General features: G+C 38.4%; 1 protein-coding gene across 2 annotated transcripts in view; it reads left to right on the top strand.

Annotated features, from left to right (window-relative positions):
• Nucleotides 1–29: 29 nt before the first annotated feature.
• Nucleotides 30–24,330, top strand: part of LOC117209702 (rho GTPase-activating protein 7) — a 351,526-nt gene continuing 327,225 nt past the window's right edge. Inside the window, exon 1 of one of the 2 annotated variants that reach the window (XM_033451991.1) lies at nucleotides 30–1,364. The gene's annotated coding sequence lies outside the window, so the exon portion shown is untranslated. The remainder of the gene's footprint in view (nucleotides 1,365–24,330) is intronic. The other variant, XM_033451992.1, reaches the window with a different exon arrangement.

Here is a 24,330-nt window from a genome sequence, read left to right as displayed (position 1 = left end):
CGTTGCTTTGACAGCTCCTCGTCTCTTCCAGGTAGCGCGCGAGTGCAAGAAAGAGAGAGAGACGACAGAGAGGGGGTCGTGGCGACCAGGACAGAACGGAACGAGAGACAAGCGGATAAGGACGGAGATAAGGGAGCGTGGGAGAGAGATAGGCAGCGTGAGCGAGCGAAAAAGTGCGAAGGGAAAAAACGAGGGAACGAGGGGAGAAGATTATACAGAGGCACAGAGAGTCAGAAGAAGATGCATAGAAAACACGAAGGTACGAGAAGAAGAAAAGTGGCGGAAGGAAACGAGCAAGAACCGTTGATACAAAGAGAGATTAGAGAAAGAAGAGAGGAAACGGTAAAAACAGTGGAAAGTAACAAATACCTAGATTGGAAAGGTGAGAGGGGGGACTAAGAAAAGTACGGGAAAAAAGAGGAACGAGCGGAAAGAGTAGCGGTAGAAAAGAAGAGGAACGGTGGAAAAGGGACGGAGAAACCGCGTGTAAAAGAGGAACGCTGCAGGGGAGTGAAAGAGAGAGAAAGAAAGAGGGGTAGAGTGCTCGTATGGTCGGCTTGCCGCCTGCCGCGTAGTAGTAGCGTGCCGAGCGAGCAGCAAGCAGTGCTGAACGTCGTCGTCGTTTCTCAGTGTCGCCGCGGCGGTCGTGCCAGACGGTTCTCTTGTAGTAGTTTTTCGTGGTGCGCGCTCAACGTTCCGTTTCGTTTCGTTCTGTTCCGAGCGCGTCAATTTCGGTGCAACGTGCGACTTGTTTGGATTAAATTGGATTAACGTATACTCACACAAGGACGTGTCTCCAGAGGATTATCGATTCGGTGGCAGTCTCGTATCGCTGTAAGAAATCATCTAGAAAATTTTCTAGGGAGAATAGATTTTTGAGCAGCTTGTCCAAGGATATCAATATTCAGTAGTGTGTGACTGTGACAGTAATTACGACTTTATTGGCGGTTCTCATTCCTCGTTGCGGGGCACTTGTCGTAGAAAGGATCAGAGTTTGAAACATGCGTGAACGAGGAAACGCCGCACGAAACGAACGGCAGACGCGAGTTTGAAAAGTGTAACGACGCCAAACGCCACGTGCTACACAGGCGCCATCGCAGGCTGAATTTTGAATTTCGCGCGATACATACGGTGAAGTTTGGTTACCGTGGACGGTCCTAACGCGTTTTTCTCAGTGAAAAATCGTGGTTATTGGTGGTAATCTCTCTCGTGGCCGTAGAACACGGCGGGTGGCACATTGTAGCGTGTCTTGCGCCGCGTTTGTACAAGTGGATTTAACCTTGCGATCGAACACGTGGATGTACGCTGTCCTGTCGACGATGTCGTGATTCTGAGCGGCCAAGCTGTCTGCACGAAAATTCCAGGTTAAAAACATGTTTCGTCATTTTGACTTTCATCGCTTTGACTGATGTGTTTGCCTAAGGGTTATCTATGGTGTTATGTATAAGTAGCGTGCTTAATTATTTCTGATTATTCATTGTTGTTCATAATTATTCCAACATTTGTGATTCTAATATATGTACATATTTCTTTTCTTGTATGAATTAGTAACTCTAGTATATTTAACATATGCATCCTCTATAAATGTATCATAAAAACTGAACTTTTTCAAAACAATACAAGAAATCATTTTCTTTTTCTCATATGTTTGACTAAGGTTAATATTATAGAATATACTACTTATATATACTCTAAGATTCCAATACTTACGAACAGTAGACAGATTTCGAAATGTAAACAACAGTCGAGCGTCGTTTATTTTCATGTCAACTAGCAAAAATATAAACGGAAATGATATTTATTTATTATGGTATGATTTTATCAAATCATTCGACACTCACGTACGCTATATGCATCGAGCTGTCAAACCTGGTTCTGTTGAGTGTCGAAAGTGAGGTGATAATCGTATTGACTTATCCCAGACCTAACCTAGATTGTGAAACCATTTGTTTTAGAATATTTCCCACAAATCCATCGTGGATGCTTGTACTGCAATTTCAGCGTTATTTACGTTTGACGTTAGATGCTATTTCAGATCGTTATCCTAGATAACCATCACTGTATTACTCTTATCGCTGGCTCCGTTATCACCTGACATTGGCGTTACATGAATATTACTATAGCAATAAAATCGGTGTTCTAAATTCAAGGTGACATAATTTATTCATTAACCGGAACAAAGAACAGCTGTTAACAGAGTATTCTTTCGAGATCTATCTGAAATTGACAATGGAAATCTTTACGAATCAGATATTTATGATTGTCGTTATAGTGGTTACTTCACTTTCTTTATATGTAGATATCTAATAATCGGGGTTTACTTTAAAACACATTTATGAACCTTACAAAGGTAAACATTTAGGACTGTTTCCTTCTTTTTTATAAATATTTTTTGGGACCACTAATTATTAGAATTTTGCATAAACATTAGATTCAAATATTATATTTATATTCTACTGGCTTTTAATGTTCCAAAATAATAATAATATTATAGGAAATAGTGTAATGAAAATAATACTAATGTAAAGAAAATAATACTATTTTAAAATATTAGATTAAAATAATTAGAATCAGAAAATAATATCAGAATACTTTTATTTAAAACAGTTTATATTGTATTTTATTTGTATTAGATATTATAACTTTAAAAGAAGTCAGCAATGAGTAAGCAATAAGTAAACACAATGCAAATGAATCTGTGGAATAATGTCGCTACTACTGTTAAGAAGAGTCCATTCGGTTATCTAATACTGCTCATTATTGTTTGAACAATAGCTAATTTTAATTTTACTACTGTCGTATAATTATTCTTCATTGTCAAAGCATGACTGTGTCGTTCGGTATCGTTATATTACGAAAGTACGACGAGGTATATTCAGTTTATGCGAAGCTTCCTCATTAGTTAGGTAGTTCATGCATATTGACTCGTATTATCATTGATTTTAAAACGAACTCAATTTGCGTTAAAAATTACAATCATCGTTTGTTTTGTTGCCTTGAAGATATTTATTTGAAATATAGGTCATAATATCACATATTCTCTTTGACAATAACGAGCATTAAGCTTTTTTTACAATTCTTTATTATCAACATTTTCATGGTAATCCTCATATTTATACTTTAGAAATATTATTTGTTAATAGTTATCATCATTAATTGTTCTAATATTTTGCAAATATTTCGGACGAATATTTTACGTGCATTATATCGATTGTCATAATTCACCAAAGTTTATGCAGACTACATTTCAACAATTTAACGTATTCTGCTTCGAGAAAAAACAATCGATACTTCGCTTGATTGGGTTAACCTGAAAAAGATTGGAAAATAACCGCTCGTATCGACGGAATAAAAAGGATCGTGTTGTTTGCGACGCAGTCATCCGCGTGTAGCTTTTAAACGAGTCGAAGAGAGTTGCTGGCTGGTCGCTGTGTAGTGCGCAGCAGCGACAAACGGTAGTAGTGGTTCGTAATCGGTCGATTTATCGAACTGCCGATCGGTATCTGCCGACGAGTCGTTCGGCGAGTATGCGCGATTCTCGAAGGCGAAATCCTGATTACGATTCTGTTCAATGTCGCAATGACATCATCGAGGATCATCATCCTCTTGGAATTCCTTGCCGATTAAATCTGCACGCGTCAATTGTGACCCCTTGTGTTGCCTGCCTGTGATATGTACCCCTGGTCCTACATTTTCCAACCACGAATAATTTACGTGCATAAAGATGAATAATCATTTTATGATTTAGATTTAATTAACTATGTCATAAACGTAAAACGAATGTACATACTACGTTTAACATTAAATAAGACCTCGACATTTGTATTCGTTAATACTGTAAGATTAATTGATTTTAATATTAATACCTATTCTTTGATGTGGGACTAAGACAATTAGAAACGCTAAAATGATTTACCTATAAAATTTACTTTTACAATAAATACAAAATTGATTTCTTTTATTTGCAGCATTATCAATGACAAGAATCGATATATGATCGAAACATTACCATTCGAAATAAAATTCGTTTTACGTTGTCAAACGGAAGCTCGTTGATTGAAACCGCGGTGCTCCTGTTGACCTCCCTTTCCGCCATCTACCGCTATTTATCGCTATTTATCGCGATCTATCAAACGTTTCGAACGAACCAGATACAGAGTCGACAAAAGGGTCTTGATGTCGACAAGAGTTCCGGTATCGTTGTAACGTACGGCCGTTCCTATTCCAACAGTGTTGTATTCCTTGTATTATCGCATAGAAGGGGTTCACATAGTCGCACAGAAAGCGAATTGTCGTCGTGTCAACTGCGAATGATTGCGAAACTAAAAAATACCATGCCGCGACAATGGCGCGTAGCCGGTACTTCATCCGAGCCAGGGGACCGAGCTATTTTCTGCGAGTCAAAACACACGCGATGCCGATGAGCAAATTTTGCGAACGTGTCGCGCTTTTAATCAACGATAGACCGTGTTTAAGATTTCATAACACTTGCTATGCGATGTGTTCGTATGCTATTGTTCTCGATTATGGTATTGCAAAGACACCGCATCAAAGTCGTAATTAGAGGAAGTTCTATGGATGGTTAAGTAAGAAGGTGAGGAAATAACAAAGACAAAATTAGGCAAATTTTAATCGACCTTCTCAACATATTTCGTAAGACTAGTGCAAAGTCGTAGTAAATAAGAGATCAGAGATGAAGGATTTATGTATCTTTACAGTATGGACAGTCATGTGGAGTAATAAAATAGATACGACCAAACTGATAAAATTGTATAAATAATGTAAGATACATGGAATTGCAGAGCGAATATAATATTTAACGAATAAAATAAGTAATTTGACAGGTTTTTCTACATGTTTAGTGTTTGAGTGGAATGGTGAAGTGTATAGACACGAAGAATAATTCTTGAAGACTACTTTGAAATTTAATTTATAGATAGTGATATTTATACTACTGATATTTCTAGGTCCTATGTGAAATGGTGTCTTTATTTTCGTAATAGAAATGTTGTCTATTTTGCCAAAGTTTACATTTCGTTGGAGTTTATACGAAAAGCAAGCTACAAGATGGATTCTTTCTTGTAAAGAGTTACATATTATACGTAGCGATTGCCACGACCGATCGAATTCTTATGGGAAACACGTGCGAGCTACCGTGGATGGGATCACGAAAGTATTTCTTCGACCATAAATCGTTCTTACGTGATGTTTCCGGCGTGATCGACAGTCTGCCGACTTGTGAATGGCGGTCGGACATTTATCACCTCCGAATAAACATAATGCGCGTGTGTTTTCAGACTGTCGAGTCACACAGATATTCGTGTTTGTCGTAAGACTTGTACCGAGGACTCTCGTCTCGTCTGTGATAAGATTGTGACTTCGATTTTTCTCCACATTTTTCTCTTTTTTGAAACACACCAACGGTTATCGATCGCTGGAGATTGAAATAATTGGAAAGCAAACGAGTCTGTTATCGTTTCTCGCTAAAAAAAAGACGCATTTGAATTTTCTTTCGTTTACTTTATGCAATGGTTTGGCGAAACTCGTATTGGGTCGTTCATATATATTCACAGATCGTTATTAGCCGATCATGATTTTACAAAGTTTCGAAAATACAAAAAAATACTAAAATACTAAAATTTTTGGTCAGCTATTTTACTTTTTCAATAGTTTACATTTAGATAGAGCCCAACGCAACTTTCGGTGCATATGAAAGACCACGTGGGCAACACGTGGTGTTTGTCGTTTGGGAAGGACTACGCCCCTTCGATGTTCTGTTCCGCGCTGCAGCCTCTGTACACCCTACCGCAAGGAACTATGTTTAAAATCGCTCAGTCTCCTTCTTAGTTTCAGTACGTTCTTCATGAAGTATTTACAAATGCAAAAATTCTTTTCATTTAACTTTTCTTCTATTTGAGATTACTCCACTTTCGTTATACGTATATTTTATAATTCGTACATGATCTAGTTCGTAAAACAACGAAACTCGGCAAATCGTTTGAGAGAGCAGTCGCAGCGTCCAGTCCCTTTGATATTCCTTTACGATTTCATTCATAAGATCGGTTTGAATCGCATTGATCGAAAGAATGAAATCTACCAGTAACTCATCGAATAAAAAGAAAATGCTGGAGAAAACTATAAAAAGGAAACAGTTGTAGGTACGTGTAATCACGTACTCGCGTGGAATTCACGTAAAATAACCTCGAGTGACTGTGGTGAAGATAGCAGCCGTTGTTTATAGTCTCATGCCGTGCTGGTATTCATGATCGGAGATCGCGCTTTTAATGATGAGATTCGTTTTTGCCGCGGTTCCGTGGAAATACGTGGTTGGCATTCGTGTCCAGCGTCTTCGCGAAAAACTACATCGTGATTCACGATACACAGCACGATCCTCATACCAGCGGCTATAATCGAAAGGAACTTCCGATGCAAGACATTGCTAAATGTTTCTTTTCTTGACGAAGTGTAGGGACGATTAGGTTTGGAGCAGGGGAGGTCGATGTGTGAACGACTCAGCAGCCATACTGATCGACTGTATACGAGTGGTAGGTTAGTTTGAATTCGATTCGAATTCAATCAATTACGTATATTCGATGTCCCGGCAGCAATCGAGTATTTATTCTTGATTGCTGGATAAAGCTATGTGTAGTATAAATTGATAATGCCAAAACTATTCGAAGGAAACATTGTTTAGAACATTTTTAGAACACTTTTACGTGGAATAAATATATCGACTCAGTATGTTTTTCTTTCCTCGATAGAAAAATTGTTAATGGTCATTGGTCAATAATTAGTTTCCAAGTGACTGAAGAATAGTAATGTCATTTTCGAATAAGTATACCGCGATAGTTATAAATAGGTATTGTAGGAAAGAAGCTATTTGCTATCCACTGATTTATGATCGTAGCCAATAGAACTTTCTTCGATTTAAATGGAAACGCTGACTACGTTCGGAGAACCTCTCGGAACACGTCAACGCTTTCAGCAACGCTTTGATGCATCGCGTTGAAAAAGCCATGAAACCTGTTGAAGCAAATAAGCACACAAGAAACAGAAGCTGTCTAGTATCATGTGATTTACAATCGCAACCAGTACAATTCCTCCTCGATTCGAATGGAAACGCTGTATTCATAGAACCTTTTACATCGTAATACCAATACCGATACCATGCTAAACTCTGACTGAAAAGACATCTCTTACAAACTCAATAACTTACGAAACACAATAATATAATATTCTTGTTCTCACGAAAAATCATCATCGACAGCCCAGCCTTTCAAATAAGAATCACTCAGCTTTATTATATAATATAATTTACGAAGCAGCAGTTTGTTCAACAGTCTCTAATTTACAATTACGTTGGGTACGATCCCTTCGATTCGAACGGAAGCATCAATCTCGCCGCGAAGGAAGCCCTTTCAAGTCGATTACTACGACGTTTTGCGTCGCCAACGCGTTTCGTCTTCTCCCTTTTAAGCTTACTTCCCTCCCGCGTTCTGACTGTCACTTCTACTAAGCTTTACGCGCCTCTACAGAATCGACCGCATCACCGGTCATGATTTACATCCTGCATTTATGACGCAATGTAAAATCGCGCTGAAGTTTTCGCTGACTAGCGGACGCAGAGCCAGGAGCGGTTAAACGCCTTCTTCTCCTTCCGTGACCATTCCTCTCTATTTCCGGTGTTGCGCCTCTTCTCACGCACGCGTCTCTCTTTCACTTGCATGTCTCTTGTAGTATATTATATGAAACACGATATTAGTTAGGTTGATCAACAAGTTCTATCGTCAAATTTTGTTTGTATATTTGCGACTTTATTCGGAGGTTTCTACAAATGGCAAGTACATTGTTGAATTTAGATGATAATTTATAAAGATGTGGGCTAATATTGTTCTGTAACAAAAAATTGCAGACAATAAAATTTGTAAAATGTAGCTTTCATCGTTTTCTTCGTATGGATTGATAGTTCGACTAGATTTTTACGAAACTTTGAGTCAGAGGCACTGGAGGAATAATTTAGTAATAAAAATGAAAAATTCTACGTCGTCAGAATCAGATTATTTCTAATATTTCATGTCTAATATTTTTACACGATCTGGATTTTAATCCTTAAGTCCGGTTGCTTCCACAGATAATACGTCCCTGTATTATAACTGAGATTGAACGTAAAGGATTTTTGGTTATTTATGTCCGCATATCTCGGTTTTGAATGGGATTACCGCTTGGTTCTGCTTCCTTTCGTGTTACGAAGTACGTACTGTCAAATGGAACTTGATAATGCCGAGGAAATAATGTAATTACTTATATAAAAATTCTAAACACAAAAACATTTTTATTTCGATTCTTTTTATTACTTACTATAAATAGTTTGAAAGTAAAATATACAAAATTTTCTCGGATTTTATTGGATATGCCTTACCGAAATTAGTCTTTCTTTATTTATCTAAAAACGAATTGTAAGTTTTCCGATAATTTAATACAATTAATCGCGTGTAAAAGGTTTTCAAATTCCCAGTGAGACGGTCGAATGAATCGTTTAGCAGAAATCAAGGTGAAAGGCTTGCCTATCGTTCGGCGTTGCATAAAAATGATTTATTACAGAGTCGATTGTACTCAGTGAAGAAGATATCACATCGACATTTTATATGCAATGCCGTGTTCCCTGCGCGGCACGCACCGCTCGCAAAAATGAGACGTCCGTTAATTTTTATGGAACAGCGCTGACGATGACTGACGCAGAGAACGGTTAAAGCGCATTCTCCTCCGTCTATCTTTCAATGGTTTATCGTATGACCGCAGACATCTGTATATCTAGCAGTACGATGTATGAAATATTTATGCGCAACCCGGCCTTTATTCACTTGACATCAATGTGCTTCCCCCTTTTGCGATGCGTTGGTAGCGATGCGTCCACATTATCGGATCGAACGTTCGTATACTCGCCGAATAATGCTTTTGCGTGCACGGGTTTTTTTCTCTTCTACGATAAAAACCTCGATGTTCCATCGAGATGCATTTAATCGTTGACGTTCAGAGGAAAATAAAAATATGGGGTGTAACATCGAGTAGGAACTTGATATAGGTAGGAAGGAAGAAATGGTTATTGGAGTGATGGAATTTTTTCGTTGTTTGAAAAATTTATGTTATAGAGAATTGCATGGCTAGATATTTTTTTGTAGAGCGATGATTAGTGAAAAACAGAATATTTGAAATCTTAGATTTTATTCATTTGTAACATTTTAATGAATTGTATGCTACTTATATTTGCATTAAACATCGAGACATTTAAGTAAGTATTATTTGAGAGAACGTAAGAAATATAAAACCAACAGTTACACATACGTATTATATGTATACGTACTATATACGTGTACATAAATAGTTTCAAATCGATTGCACGCACATTATATAATATTGAACTATCGTTTCGTCGCGTTTATATTTCAATATTTTAATGCATATATTCGCGAGGCATTAAGTCCACGGCTGGCAACGCACCGTTTAGTTCCAATACTTTTTCCTTTTTTCCCTAGTAACAAGCGACTTGCGGTATGAGGTTTAAATATGTTGTAAATTCTTCGTTCAACTGATAGGTTTATCGACAAAGAAGAAGGCGCGCGGTGCATCTGAATGTACATACACGTCAGTTGGACGAAGTAATTTATTATTTGAGAAGTATTCGCTGTTAATAAAGCCCGGTACTATGTAGGAAGCTAAGCTGTTCGTGAACGCAAGAAACAATGACTAAAACGATGCAAAATTAACGAGCCTGTTTGAGCAACAAGAGTTTGGAACTGACTTGTCGTTGTCGCTGATTCTTTTTGTTTTCCAACAACGTGATGGATATTAATAGTTACGCCAATATAGTACTTCTTATTAAGGAATACTAATAAGTCAGACTTATTATCGAAATTGAGAAATTTCAGTTTATTATCGTAAGATTGGTAGATGAAATTTTCAGGTGTATTTTAAGAATCTAAATAATACATACTGTACGATAAAACTTTTTAGAATGATTTACAACCTGATTGATGAATTATTATTATTTTACATTTACATATTATTATTTTATCGAACCACATTGACAGCTTTATTTTTTAAGTAAATTTATACCAAATCCAACAGGCGTTCTAATACTTATAGCCGACAGTTTACAGGTAAAGTCGACTTTGTCAATTTTGTGACAAGTTAAGACATTCAGTGACATGAAGTTTACAAATAGTAGAGAAGTAGGATAGAAGTACAGTTATTAAGCAATCTCGTTCATCGTCTTTCACTGAAAAAAGCGCGGCTCGATATACTCAGCACCATTGTAAACGCATGGTTTACTTATGCGTGGCTCTCGATGAATTATAACCGTGCAAAACTGTAGCTTGACTTTTATCTTTTGAAAGCATGCTACGCTTTCTCGTGAATCATATTTGTTTTCCAGGCAGGGTTGGGATATACGGGTTCAGGTACAATTTTTATTCGCACGACTGATTTCGACATTGCGGAACGTTCGACTTCGGGACGCGGAAAGGATACTTCATCATCGTTCACGAAACGCGTGCGCGCTCGCGCGGTAACACGCGCTTTAAAATTATGCCTGACGTGTCTACTACTTTCACGTAGAATTACATAGCCGAACGAGTTCCGTTCGACGAGCTCTCGTATGTAACTCGCGTGGCTCTTGCAAAATCGAAACAACGATTCGCGGGACACGTAAATGTCGCTCCCTTTAGGGCACGGTTATGATTCTCGACGACCTCTTACTTTCGCTACGCGCGGAGCGAGAAAAGTCTCAAATTGCTCCATTAGTTACTTGGGAATTATCATTTCGCTACGGAACTGTTGGATAGGGAAAGAGGACGCAGATAAACATATGACTAACCGCTTTGAATTATCGATTTGTCTTCGGTAGAAATGCGTTATTATAGTATTTTTAAGGAATAAATCTTATTTGCTTTTTACTGAAGGTTAATTTAAATGATTCAGGAAATGAAGACGATCTAATAGATAATAGGAACGATAGATGGAGGTAAACGAGGAGTTGTGATAAAAATAGCATTCAGAGATGATGTTAAATAAAAAATATCACATGCTTTATTACATAGAGTGATTCATGAAAGTGTTCAAACATTTATTGTAAGAAACTTTGATGGTTATATTATGTATATTACGTATATTATGTACATTATGTATATTATGTGATATTATGTATATTATGTAAAGCTTGTTGAAACTTCAGTAGCATTGTAATGGGATACGGCTATTAGGATTATGTTGGTTCTGTGTACATTTTCGAATTTGTTTCAAATATTACTGATACCTATAATTATGATAACTGTGTTCGATCACAGTGGTGATAAAATGTTCATATTCTATTAATAATTCTAACTATTCTAATAATATAAAACATACGATACATTCATCAAGGATTTTCATTTTAATTGTTGAAATATTTCCACGGGTATATATCAAATTCAAAATAACAAATCATAGAATTGCTCGTCGAATATCTTTGTCGTTTGCTCAGTCGTGCACAGAAGTGGCTTCGGAGGAAATTGAAAACAATTATAGACAATTAAAGAGCGAGGGGCTATTGTCGCTGCGAATGAAAGCTTTCTGTCGGCAGTCGTGCATGAAATTAAACAAAAGAGGAAGCCAAGAAACGGACGGGCTCCAAATGATGTAGATACTCGTGAAAAACATTGTCATCATGATTTTCAGGTCACAGGAAGTCTGGAAAGTGTGGGCCGTTTTCCTTTGATAGAACAAATAATGATACCGCGATAGCTGTGTCTTCAAATCTCTATCATGAAGTAGGAAATGAAAGTATTTCATGATAGGACTTCCTGTATTTCGAGAATCTGAGAAACTGAGAGTCATCCTGATAAAGTAAAATTAATTGCTTTGAAAAAGAAGGCCGAAGAATTTCTTTCAAAATGGATAATTTTCATATATTAGATTATTCGGAAGGTTCGTAGTATTTTTATTATGAATCTCTGGCGCGTAATGATATGGTTGTACAAATACTCTTTTTACATAAATGCTGAAAATAACGAAGGAGAAGTATAATCAAAATTCGTTCATAAGACAGGTTTCCTTTTTTCAACGAAACAATGCTAAACTAATATATTATTCAATAAAATATTAATTCTTTGAAAATGCATATCTAACCCGAACCTTCTTAAATTTCGCTATGAACATATTTTCTAAACAACCTAATAAAGTACGTGGCTTAACCCGAAAGCAGCGTAGAGCATAACCGTAATTCGTACAAAAAATATGACTCTACGACAACTAACGATAAGTGCCAATCATGATTACACGTTATTGGTCGTGAGTCACCAAGAAAATTAAATTCCCACGCGTGATTTTCTACTTCTTTACATCGCTGTACACCGCCAATAGACGCATCGCGTGTTCGCGGAACCGACATTATCACCGTGATTTCCACGTTAGAGCTCTCATCGAACAAACAAGTGAAACATCATCCTCGACACTAGACCTCGACGTCAAATAACGAGCAAATTAATTTGTGTCGTTGTTCGTCAAAGGCTCGACCGAAAAAAATAGCAGCCCGGTATAAGTATATGCAGAAAAAAAAGGAAGATTGTCATCGTTGCGTAGTGCTGAGAGAATACTCGTGCTTCTAATTAGACAAATAGAGGATCAATGGATCGCGAGGATCGCAGCGTCGTCGTTCATGTGAAGATCCTTGATGTTTCCCTCTTTGTTACCTCGTGGCTTCCTCTCTGTCTGTATCTCGCGTCCTTATATATATCGAAATCGACCGCGTGTAAAACCAGTTCTGCGACTCGAGGATCGCGAGAGGATAGAGCACCTTATACTCGGTGCACGCGGCTTCTCAAGCAAAATGGTTCACACTGATCACGCTTCATTGTATTTTTCCTGGCCTCACCTTCCTCTACGCGTGCATCCATCGTGGTTCTCCGTTTGTGGATAGTCTGACCCATTCAGGGTATCTCTTCGTTTAGCCGTGTATCGTGTGTCGCTTTTACTTAACTGCGAGGCCGAGCACTCCGCGTCGTGTTCGTCGCGATCCGAAGTGCTTCGAGACTTCTGCAACGATAGCTCGTCGTCGCTTTGTGGCTGCCAAGTGTTTTCTCGCGTGACACTCTGTTTTACATGGAAGAGGGAGTGAAATGTGACGAAGTGCGTCGAACACTTTGCCACGTGGTGTTGATTTCGTCTCGATGGAGCCACGAGCTCGATGATTTTTCATGTTAAGAAAAAATCTGGATATTTGCGGATGATGATCGTCGTTGGTTTTGAGAAATTGTAATTTGTTGACTGAGAATTTAATATATTCGTTTATGACTACATCGAATGTACTTTTTTTAAAGAAGTGTATTTTAATGACGGTCAAATGTCAGCTGGATTATGAATGGTTTGTCACGAAGTGGACAGAATTATTTACATATTTTTACGGAGAAACGAGTATTTTTGTGTACAGCCTTTTTCTGGTCTTTTAAAATTATGCGAAGAATTTTGAATAAAATAAATTTTAAAACGTGATTTATTCAAGTAGCAGAAATAACTTGTTGCGCAAAAAAGCAATATAATCACACCAATTAACTTATCACTAGATCTCGAATGTTTATGCAAATTTATTTTTTTATGAACTCGACTAAAAAGTGGAATCTAAGCAGAGATTTGTTTCACACGTTAATTACTAAAACCTGTGCTACGTACTTTATATATTTTTGCATATTATATGTATTCTATGCATTTTCGTATTTTTAAGTTTTGTATAAGTGCATAAACATCCGCAATCTAGTTATTACTCTCGATAAATCGGCGAACAGAGCCAGTCGTTCTCCCAGTGACATTTGAAACGAATTGGTATCGGAGCATATATTCCGCGCGTGTACTGTTCGGGACACGCAATTGTGCAGACCTTCGACTGTCAATCGACATTATGAGAATGTCAAAGCATAAGAGAACATTGGCTGAACAAAAGGACATTGACGATCGCGGCGCCGCACAATACTTGGTAATTAAAGGGTGCACGAGAGAGGGAAGACGCGAGCTGGAATCTAATCGCGCGTAGACCGCGCTTTCGATACGAAATCCGTCGTTCATCGGCATCCCATGAATCTCCGCTCTTTTCTTGGCGTCGCTTAAACAAACACCGCGTCTGAACCGATTCGAGACATGCCAGCGTTTCCTTATTCTCCTGCAGCCGAGACGACGCGACGTGCCGTTTATTTAAATTGCTGCAGTGCCTGCTGGCTACGGTTGAAACATTTTAATTTCGCATTATGGGAGACCGCCGTTTATTTTCCAGACGGATTACTCGGTTGCCCGTATAATCGTTTGTTATGGAATTACGCGAAAACCCTCTGGAGTCCGTGAACCTTCGTCTTCTTCTACCTTTTTTGCTTACATATGGAAGTGAAATGAAGGATGCTGTTCCCCGGAAATTTGTTTGGACAATTATGGTTCCTTCTTAGAGACATTTGCTAAACTTAGGATAGAAGTTTCTGTTGAACATTCTTCTACCAGTAATGCAGTATATACACCTTACAATAAAAGGATAAATAAAACTCATAGTTGAATTTACTAGCAATTAAGACTAAGCGTTTCTTTATTCATAAGCTCGTCACTGTACGAACTGTAGATTATTATTTTTATAAAACAATAACCATCAATAATATCTTATCTATTGGTTAGTTGTTTAACATGTTATTTGGTTAGTAATCGATAATCAAACATTACGTATTGCAAATAAAAGCTTTGTTAATCGTTAACGCTTGTATTCTATGGTATATGGAATCGTTACAGTTTGTATAGAGTTTAAGACCTTTCTGTTTTGAATGCATATATTTGCACTGTGTGATAACTGAATGGCAGATGGAAATTCACGTCAAATTGGCTGTTTTATATCAAAAAATGAAAATGATACCTTATATCTGAGCAATTAAATCTTGTAATCGTTTAAAGAAGACGAATGTTTGTATAAATGAGTCAGACGAAATCTCATTTCTTCTGTGTGCAACGTCATTACTTGTGCCTCTGCTGGATCATTATCATTAAGATGTTGGCATATCAGTTAATTACTATGATTGCAAAGAAGGTTCATAGTCGAAATATTAGTCAGCGATTGTAATTTTTCTCTATTTTCAATTTATGGAGTTGATCAATGTGGCTTCTAAACGGCTCATTTATTATTCAATTAGAGAACGAAGTTTGTAAACTACCACAAACGCGAATTTCTTTGAAATTAAAGATCCTGTTAAATTGACACTGATAACACCGTGTTCGCTACCCGTGAAGGTACCAACTCGATGTTTTCTAGTTACACGTTCCCTAAAACCTCTCATTAAGTACTCAAGGGGTAAATTTAGATGGTGCAAGCGGTAAACTGTAAGTCATGCTTCAGTAATAACCTTCGTCATGTAATCATCTCGATCGCGTCGTATTTTCAATATACCTTGAATTCCTCTAAGTGCGCGTCAGGATAATTACATGTTACACACCATAGTAACATTCAATTAACGATGAAGATGTAATAAGTAACACGACGTGTCAACATTGTAATGAAGGGAGTTACTTAACGATATTCTAAGTGGCGCCAAGTTTATGCCTTTTATTACAAAGTCGACTATGATTAGTTTTAAACGCATCCATTTTGCGATTACCAACATATACATATAGTTTTCCCCTAGCTACGAATCTGCTCTGTGATTATCTTTTAAAATCAATTTTGACCAGTAACCAGAAATGAAAAAAGAAATACGGGATGTTTCATCAATTATGTTACAATCGGTATAATTAAATACCTAATGTAATTAAATAATGTTTCATAAATTTTTCAATACGTTTTTTAAAAGACCCTTTGACATATGAGAACTGAAAGTTAGGTAACGTTAGACTCGTTAACACAAACTCGAAGGAGGTTCATAGACCTCGCTAAGAGATAGGTAACCTTGCAAGGCCTCCTCGCAACCTCTCTCTCCCAGCAAGGAACCCGCTACAAGACATTCAATGGAAGGAGACGAGAACTGGAAAGAGCCTGCTTACCCAGGATGTTGGATGCTCGCGGTATTTAGCAGCCGTTAATGGTTCTAAACAGCTCTTATGGAATGGGCAGTTCCAGTCTATTTCTTTCTCTTTCGCTCCTCCGCGAAGAGACGCAGATTCGACGAGCACTCGGAGAAACGGTCGTTCAGTTTGCGTCGACCTTCGTCGATTACGCTAATTCTGTAAGGTAACAGCTGAGCAAGGCCTGATTCGGATCCCGTCGAAAATCGCGGCGAACCATTATGATTACAACTCGTCTGTTACATTCTCATTTGCGTTTACAACCGGTCTGGCTGGCAGAGCTGTTGCGAATTTCCGTTTTCCTAAGCGATGTGGCTGGTTGACTCATATTTACGAAGCGAGACGAACGTCGGTTTTTCTTCGAACATTCCTCGTCAGTGAATCCGGAGTAGGTAAGGCAGAGAGTCAAGATCATTAACAATCCTTTCCCTCAGGCATTCTTCGTCACGGTTTACCGATCGATCAGATGTTCCGTCCGGCAGTGTATATAGTCTCTTTGTGCTTTACCAAGTTCTTGTTGCGGTAGCCAACAGACATGACTCAGACTTTATTAGACATTCCGTTGAACGTACGGCAAGAAGATAGTACGAAGCTTGCGTTCCCCGTTTTTACGCTTTCCTCCGCCAAGTCGCGAGATAAAACAAAAAGAAAAACATTTGTCTATCGATATTGAAGGCTCATATTGGTAGATTCAAGATCTATATAGAAATAATTGGTTTTTGTTGAAAAAAATCATAACTAAACTAGTATGTTTGTTTTTCTTATTTCTGTATACGTTTTCAAATTGCTATAAAATTTCATCAGTACAACCATGATAGTCGTGCCTAACTACGATGCTAAAGAACTTTTAAAATGTACTATATAATACATAATATACAGGGTGGTTGATAACTGGTGGTACAAGCGGAAAGAGGGTGATTCTACGCGAAAAAAGAAGTCGAAAATATAGAATAAAAATTTTTTTTTTAATTTTTTTTCTTTTTTTAAATTTTTCCATCGAGACAACGATCTACAGTGAGATCCGTTATAACGAGACGCGATAAAGTGCATACGTACCGAGCGAAAATTCAAAGTTGATTTTCTCGAAAACAAAGCCTCAAACGAAAAATTTTTATTCTATATTTTCGACTTCTTTTTTCGCGTAGAATCACCCCCTTTCCGCTTGTACCACCAGTTACCAACCACCCTGTATATCTACATAAGTATTATGTATGGTATGTATTTGAATACTTTCATGAACCACCGTACATGTCTTCTATGTCCAGATTATTCCTGACCTTACCCATATGTATTTCTTTAATCCTTCGCCAAGAATATATATGTATGTCAAAACATTAATCCCTTCTTCCTTGACCTAAAGCGCGGTTGGTCGGCTACTCTTTGACACTTTAATGCGTAGGGTGCGAGGAGGCAACGGTTATGTCGCAATCGTAATACACTTTGTAATTACCGGTCGTCATTATGATCGTGCTACTCGAGTTGACGCGATGATTACGGTGCACCGACGTAAATAAATCGCGAATGCTCGGCTACGGTTCGTGGCCACTGAACAGCCCGCAGCAACGAGCACGATCAGGTAGTGCACAGCGATTAACGCAGCGACGGCCTCGCTTGTACGGAGTTATCGCGGCTGAGATTGAATTTTACCTGGCAACCGTCCGAGTCGCGAGCTTTTTGTTTGTCGGACGTGTCTGACTCGACGTCCGCCGTTTTTGTTCAGGCTACTCGAGTTGGGTGGTGCGACGCTTTCTTCTAAGCTGCCAGCGTTTAAACCTCATTTACAAGGTAAATTTGGATACGCTGAATGATCGTACATACATCGTGTTCCTTGATTTCAACTCATTAATACACAAGGTTAATAGCAAGTTTCATGTAACAAGATCATGACTTGTAGAAGCGGATTATAGCAGTTTCTTATTGTAGGTTACTGGGGCAAAATTGTGTTTATAGCTCGACATATCGTTAGCATCCTCATGTATTAGATATTAGAATTGAACTTTCAAATTTAGTGTTAAGATTTACATATAAATTACAGTTTTCGTGCGCCAAGTTTAGTTTCTCGCTGTTCGAAGGTGTTAAAGGATGTGGAAAATTTCTGGACTTCTTATTAATTTTTATATTATATTGCACAATTAATTGTTAAATATTTGAAGCATTTTCTGATAGTTTAAAAATATATACAAAATTTATTAATAAACAGAACTTAATTCCTATTACCTTTACCATAATACTATGATGATCTATTTCTAAATTATTTTATATCTGCCAATCATAAGAATATTCTAACTACAATTCATTTTATAAAATAGAGTGTCTGTCACATATTTTAACATCTCTCATCTACATTCATAAGTCTATCAAAATCCATCACAAAGAGTTTCCATTCAAATTTCAATTCTCCTTCCTATTACCTCTACGTTTCTCACAAACAAATGTCATTCTATGCAGATAATCTTTGAATCTTCGAATTTCGCTCCGATTGGTCTCTCGTACAAATCGGTATTCAAGCAATTAAGGTAGTCGGTATCGCCCGATCATCTACGTTTGGTTCAGAAGAATTTTCCCTCTCTTTCCTCTGACGACACATAACGGCATCGTTGCGTCACGTGGCCAAGGATCGACAAATCCTCAAGACCCGCGCATAAGCGCCACATAATAACGAAGTTTATCTTCAAGGAACGAAGCTAGTCGGAATCGTAGAGTCGCGTGATTAACTAGCCAAGGGAAGAGGACGATTGTGACGGCGAGGTGTCCCGATGGGGAACAGCTTCGCGTAGGAATGGATATACCGTGTACCTCTAATTATTGTCGCTATCACAGCATTTATCATTCGAGCGTCAGCAATGGCGACTAGGGGGAAGCATTGCATTTAATTCCAATTAGTCGTCGCGATCCGAAACCAGTTTCGAAACCACCGAGGATCCATTCGATGAGGAACTATGTATTGCCTCTTATTCTCTCGTCGAGATATCCTTCGCACGTGTGAGATACAGTGGAACCACGCACCGCGATTACTCTAGCTCACGAGCTTTCCTATTCCTCCTCTTTTCTTCCTTCATTTTGTCTTTTTGAGATCAGCCACGCCGCCACTGCCTATCTTTTCTACCGTTGTCGTAGTTATCGGTTGTTTCGTAATTTGAATAATTTATGACGTCGATAAGGATAGAGGCAGCCAGAATAGAAAAGAATCTAGCTGGGTGTATGATTAACTGTTGCTTCCAAATCCTTCATCGAGCGCATGCTCGGTGTTTCTATATATCGATAGATTCGTTTGTTTCAAAATCGTAATAAAAACCGTTACAGGGTATTCCAAAGTATGAAGCTCTGCGATTATCGCCCGAACTATCTACTGTAAAAAATATTTCAAGTAGAAATTTCTCTGGTTCGAAGAAGTCATTTTATCATCAATACAAATTTTGTTTAGGTGGACGTACTTGCAAAATTTCCAAGAAATGGAGCTATACGTTTTCATTTAGATAAACCATTTCCTGATGAATTTATTCATCAACAATATGTTAGCCTTCCTATTGTACGAAATGTTAAGAGATGTTAAGTTTTGTGAACTTGTAATTTGAAGTATTACGACGATGCTTCCGTTTGAAGCTTAACATGTTCGAAGCTTCATGCAGTCCTGAAGCAACTAGGAATTCTACAGACTTGTTCACACCGATGGAAGTAGCCTATGTACCTGTCTCGACTCGTACCTTTCATTACTCAACTAAATGTACACAAACGTTTAACGAGTGTTAAACCCATAAAGGTGTTGCTGACACTATGAGCTCGACGCCTCCGCTTCTTCGAGCCGAGGTATTCCGTTACTTTCTCAAAGTGGGCTACGCAGCACGTATCCAAGTCAGAAACGAGAACAATTTCATTTCATTTGTGAAAAATCGTTTGCTCGGTCAGTATATTAACGATCTTTTATCTGCCTTTTCTTCTGCGTATACTTTTACGTTTATTTATAAATTTCCAGACAATTAGAAGCACACAGAACGAACGATTCCACGTTAAAAAAAGTGAAGAACGTATTTGATGATTTATCTTGTGATCTTCATATGGAAAAACCATGTAACTCTGACGTGTGATTGAATTTTATCTTTGCAGGATGACTCGCGCGTCATATCGCACTGTCGTGTAAACGCTTTGCACAATGAATAGCTTCAGCAGCTCGCAAATACCTGTTCGTGACAATAATACGCATGGAAACGTTCGAAAATAACTCACATTTTCTGTTATTTACTGTATCTCGTGGAACACGATGGATAGTTACATAAAATATCTGAACGACGTGTTCCTTGATATAATACCCCTTTTTCCCTGGATAGAAATGAAGGGACCATGTTGACTTTTACACGTAATATCAATGATATGATCAGAAAATTCATTCGAAACCTACATCCAGGAAGCGTGACGGAACGTTCGATAAAGTGTGATGATACGCCGTCGTAGATGGTGACTATATTTCTTAACGAATAACTTTGGAGCAGGGGAACTCCAATGAATTTACTTTTTTACAACACCCGCATGATTGCTGCTAGTTCTATCAGATTAAATCTTTGGAATGTTTAAGTAAGCTATAGGTAATATGTCGTAAAAGCAAAAAAAAGAAGCGTGTAATGTGATCAACTTTAGCTCGTCAGAGCTTCTCTAATTATCCATTTATGCATTAAAAAAATAACAGTTTCAATTTTCAGAATAAATTTCTTTTAAAAAGAAGTTCCAAGATCGCTTTCTAAATTATTATTACGACATAGGATTGGGTATCTAATCGGCATTTCACTCTTTTTAGTTAAAACGTGTAATTCTGAAACTGAAGAGGACACAGGCTTCATTATTTTCTGTGGTTTCCATCGTGTAATTCAATATTAGATTTACTTACTATCGTATTATTCTACTTTATTTTTATATGTCTCGTTAGATGCATTATGACCATGCAATTTATCTATAAAAATTATTGGTTTATACTTCTCGTATGAAAGCAAAAAACTACATAATTAATGAAATACGAAGAAAACTGCGAGTTAAACAAACAATATAGTATTATTTTCTCTATGGAAGACAGTGCATAGCACGATTGTATCACATGCGTATATAAATATGGAAAAGACATTTTACTCCTCCGGCTCCTCCAGCTCGGCAGACTATCCTTCCAATAATTTGTTTTGCAAACGAGCCTTAAGGTGTGCGATAAGCATGACTGGTCGATGAAGCTTGTCATGCGGATTCTCGTCCTCTGTATATCTCGCTTTCTTTGCTCCTTCGCGTCCTTCTCTCTCTCCCACTTCCGTTTTCTGCTGTTCTCGTCCGCGTGCACGCCTTATGTGTACCAACCTGTCGAATCGGTTGCAACTCGACTTGTCCCTTCAGACGGAAGAAACGACCAGGACGGTCTCCATGGCCGCAAGATACCATCGAACTTTTTTGCGTGGGTGATTGATCGAGGACCCAGCTAGCTCGCCCTTACCAACCGATCTTCGCATAATGTGCTTTGCTCCTTCTTTCGTGGCTTATTGTTTGCTCGTTCTCGTGTAGCTACGCGTGTAAGGGATGCGCAAGTTCAATGATAACGTTCTGCTGCACTTATGCTGCACGATTTTTCACGATGGCGATTTTGTTTATGGTAATTTGAAGCTGGTTTCTGTGGAATGATGAGTGGCCGAGATATTGTATTATATTTAGTAGTTGAGAATGATTAATCACACTACAAAATAGATTTATTGTTTTGTTATGCTGTGTTTAATATTTGGAAAGATAATTGATTGTATTGTTAAATATAGTTAGTAATAGAACCTCGTTTATCTGCAGTTGGTTTATATGAACAAGTTAATGATCAACTTTAAATGGACGTATTCTTATAATAAACATATGCAATCATTTCTTTTTATTGAGAATGAATTGTACTTACATATTAAAGAAGGGACAGTTGAACGTGATATAGAATCAATTGATCAGTTCCAGTTTTCCGAATATCAGCACCTATCGAAATCCGAACTAATAAGAAGAGATTGTCGAAACTATTCGATTATCCAAATTGTTTTTCTCTCGACTTGTCCGGATAAACGAGGTTCAGTGAGGTTCTACTACGGTAAAATTCTACTCATCTGAACTCTATTCATTGGGATTCCTGTTGATTAAATACACTTATCTAAACGTAAACTTCTACTATTTGAATAAGAAATTGTAGGTGGTAGGGAGAATCAATGAACTCGTATTAATTCCAAACGTATGAACTGTTTGTCTCTTGACACGTTCAAATGGAGTTCTCCTGTACGTATCAAAAATTCACCTAAATCTATTAACTTAATTCAACTTCATTAAAACATCGATTACGAATTTATCGCGACCATGCAAAGTTTTGCGAATCCATAATAAAAATCAGGTTTCGATCCCCATCCCTGTTCAAATCAAATCGTTTGTTAACAACTACGAAACCTTAAATACTCCTAAAAACAATATGAAAAGAACAATCCAGGGCTCTCACGCGATTGAATTGCGTAAATATCGATGTCCTCGCGAGCAAGGCCCCAGTGATAACGATCGGCATCGATGCACGCACGTTTCAAGAGACGCATCACACAGGTTGGCGAGGAGCGCGGAGCAGCCTGGCAAGCCGAACGACCGCAATTAACCTTACGTAACTTGTTGGGACGTTCCTGGTGGCCTCAGCAGGCTATGAGCCGCAAAGATAAACTGCACACAATGCGTCGCACGGAAGGCTGAGTCCGCCTTGGAACGCTCCGCGAAACCGGCCTGAAACGAGACGTAAGACGGTGTCTTCCTCTTCGTTTTCGTCCGTCCGCGTCTCGCGAATATATCGGGCGATAATTGTTTTTAGTGCCTCCACGCCACCAGGAAGGCGGACACGCCGGCCACATGCTAATCGAAATCGTAAATCCGACCGATAAGAACCGAGCCGCGGTTACAAGCTCGCGCGACGTATTCGCCGCGTGGAACGAAGCTCCGCTGGCAGAGAGAGACCTTTCTATGCTCACTGCATTATGATCCGGTTTCGATGCGGTGGGCAGACATTTTTGTCACGCTGTCATTAGCGTGCGTTGCTTTTGCCGATAAACCGCTACGTTGTCCAGATATTTTCGTCCTTATTTATGTATCGAGCCTAACCCGCCTTTGGCCGGTGAGGAAAGTCGGCTTTTCACGCGCGTGACATTGATTTTCGAACTTCGGTGTTTTGCTTTATGTTTGTAAGATAGTTCAATGAGAGATGCTAATGGAGGCTCTGCACTGTTTGAAGTTTACGCATTTTACCTCTTCCAGAATTATGGATGCACGCTATTATGGCTTGTTTTATGAAAATATCGTTTTTCAACAAGAAATATTTTACGTTCTTATATTTCGATGGAAGAAATAAACAAAACATGACCTTAACTCGAATGTTCAGAATTCACCAAGAATTTACATCATCGTTCAAGTACCACTTATTCTGGTCTTTACAAAACGTCCTCTTCGTAGCGAGAAGTTGAATATTTCAGAAACCCGCAAGAAACACTCGGAAGAATTCATTGCTACGAGACAAATCTTCCAGAATAACGATCCGATCCAATAGTAAATTGTTATCTAAATGAAGCATATATACGTTATTCAATTAAATTTTTTCCTAAACTTACGAACTTTTCCAAGCAATAAATATCCAGAATTCCTTCGGAATATTTTAAAATTAGCAATAAAGCTGTTGAAAAACTTTGGAACGTGCCTGAAGATGCTGAAGATGAAACAGCTATGTATTTCGAGCGGTAAAATGAGTTACCTCTCGAAAAACTCGGGAATCGTATGGAGAATTCGCGAATGGAGAAAAAGCAGGGGAATGCATTGTTAGCCGTTTACGCATGCTCCGCGTCGAAACTATTTGCACAAGCGGTCCCAGCGAAAAAGCGCGGCGCCCACGGTGTCTTTGGCCGCTGGATGGAAAGAACACGGGATAATATGCAGTGTCGTATTGCTAATAATAGAGAGCAAGTATCCACGTGTCTGGCCAGTGCGGATATTATTATCGATTCCGTTACAGGGAATTGTCCTTAACGTAATGGCACGCTTCTAAAGCGTTACGACCGCGTGCCGTCGTGCGACTTTATGAAGGAGGAAGGCCGCGTAAAGGGTTTTCGCGGTTGTGTTTATGCGACCCTTAAAATTCGACGATTGCCTTTACGCCATGTGATTAACATACTTCAATGTACGTATCGTAAAAGCGCCGATGGAGAGTATCATCGTGGCGTTACAACATTCGCGAATAAATAACCTAGCGTCACGTGCAATTGATTT

Source organism: Bombus bifarius, unplaced genomic scaffold (genome assembly GCF_011952205.1).
Source record: "Bombus bifarius isolate JDL3187 unplaced genomic scaffold, Bbif_JDL3187 scf7180000008190, whole genome shotgun sequence".
Classification (NCBI taxonomy): domain Eukaryota; kingdom Metazoa; phylum Arthropoda; class Insecta; order Hymenoptera; family Apidae; genus Bombus; species Bombus bifarius.
This window is presented reverse-complemented; position numbering and strand designations above follow the sequence as displayed.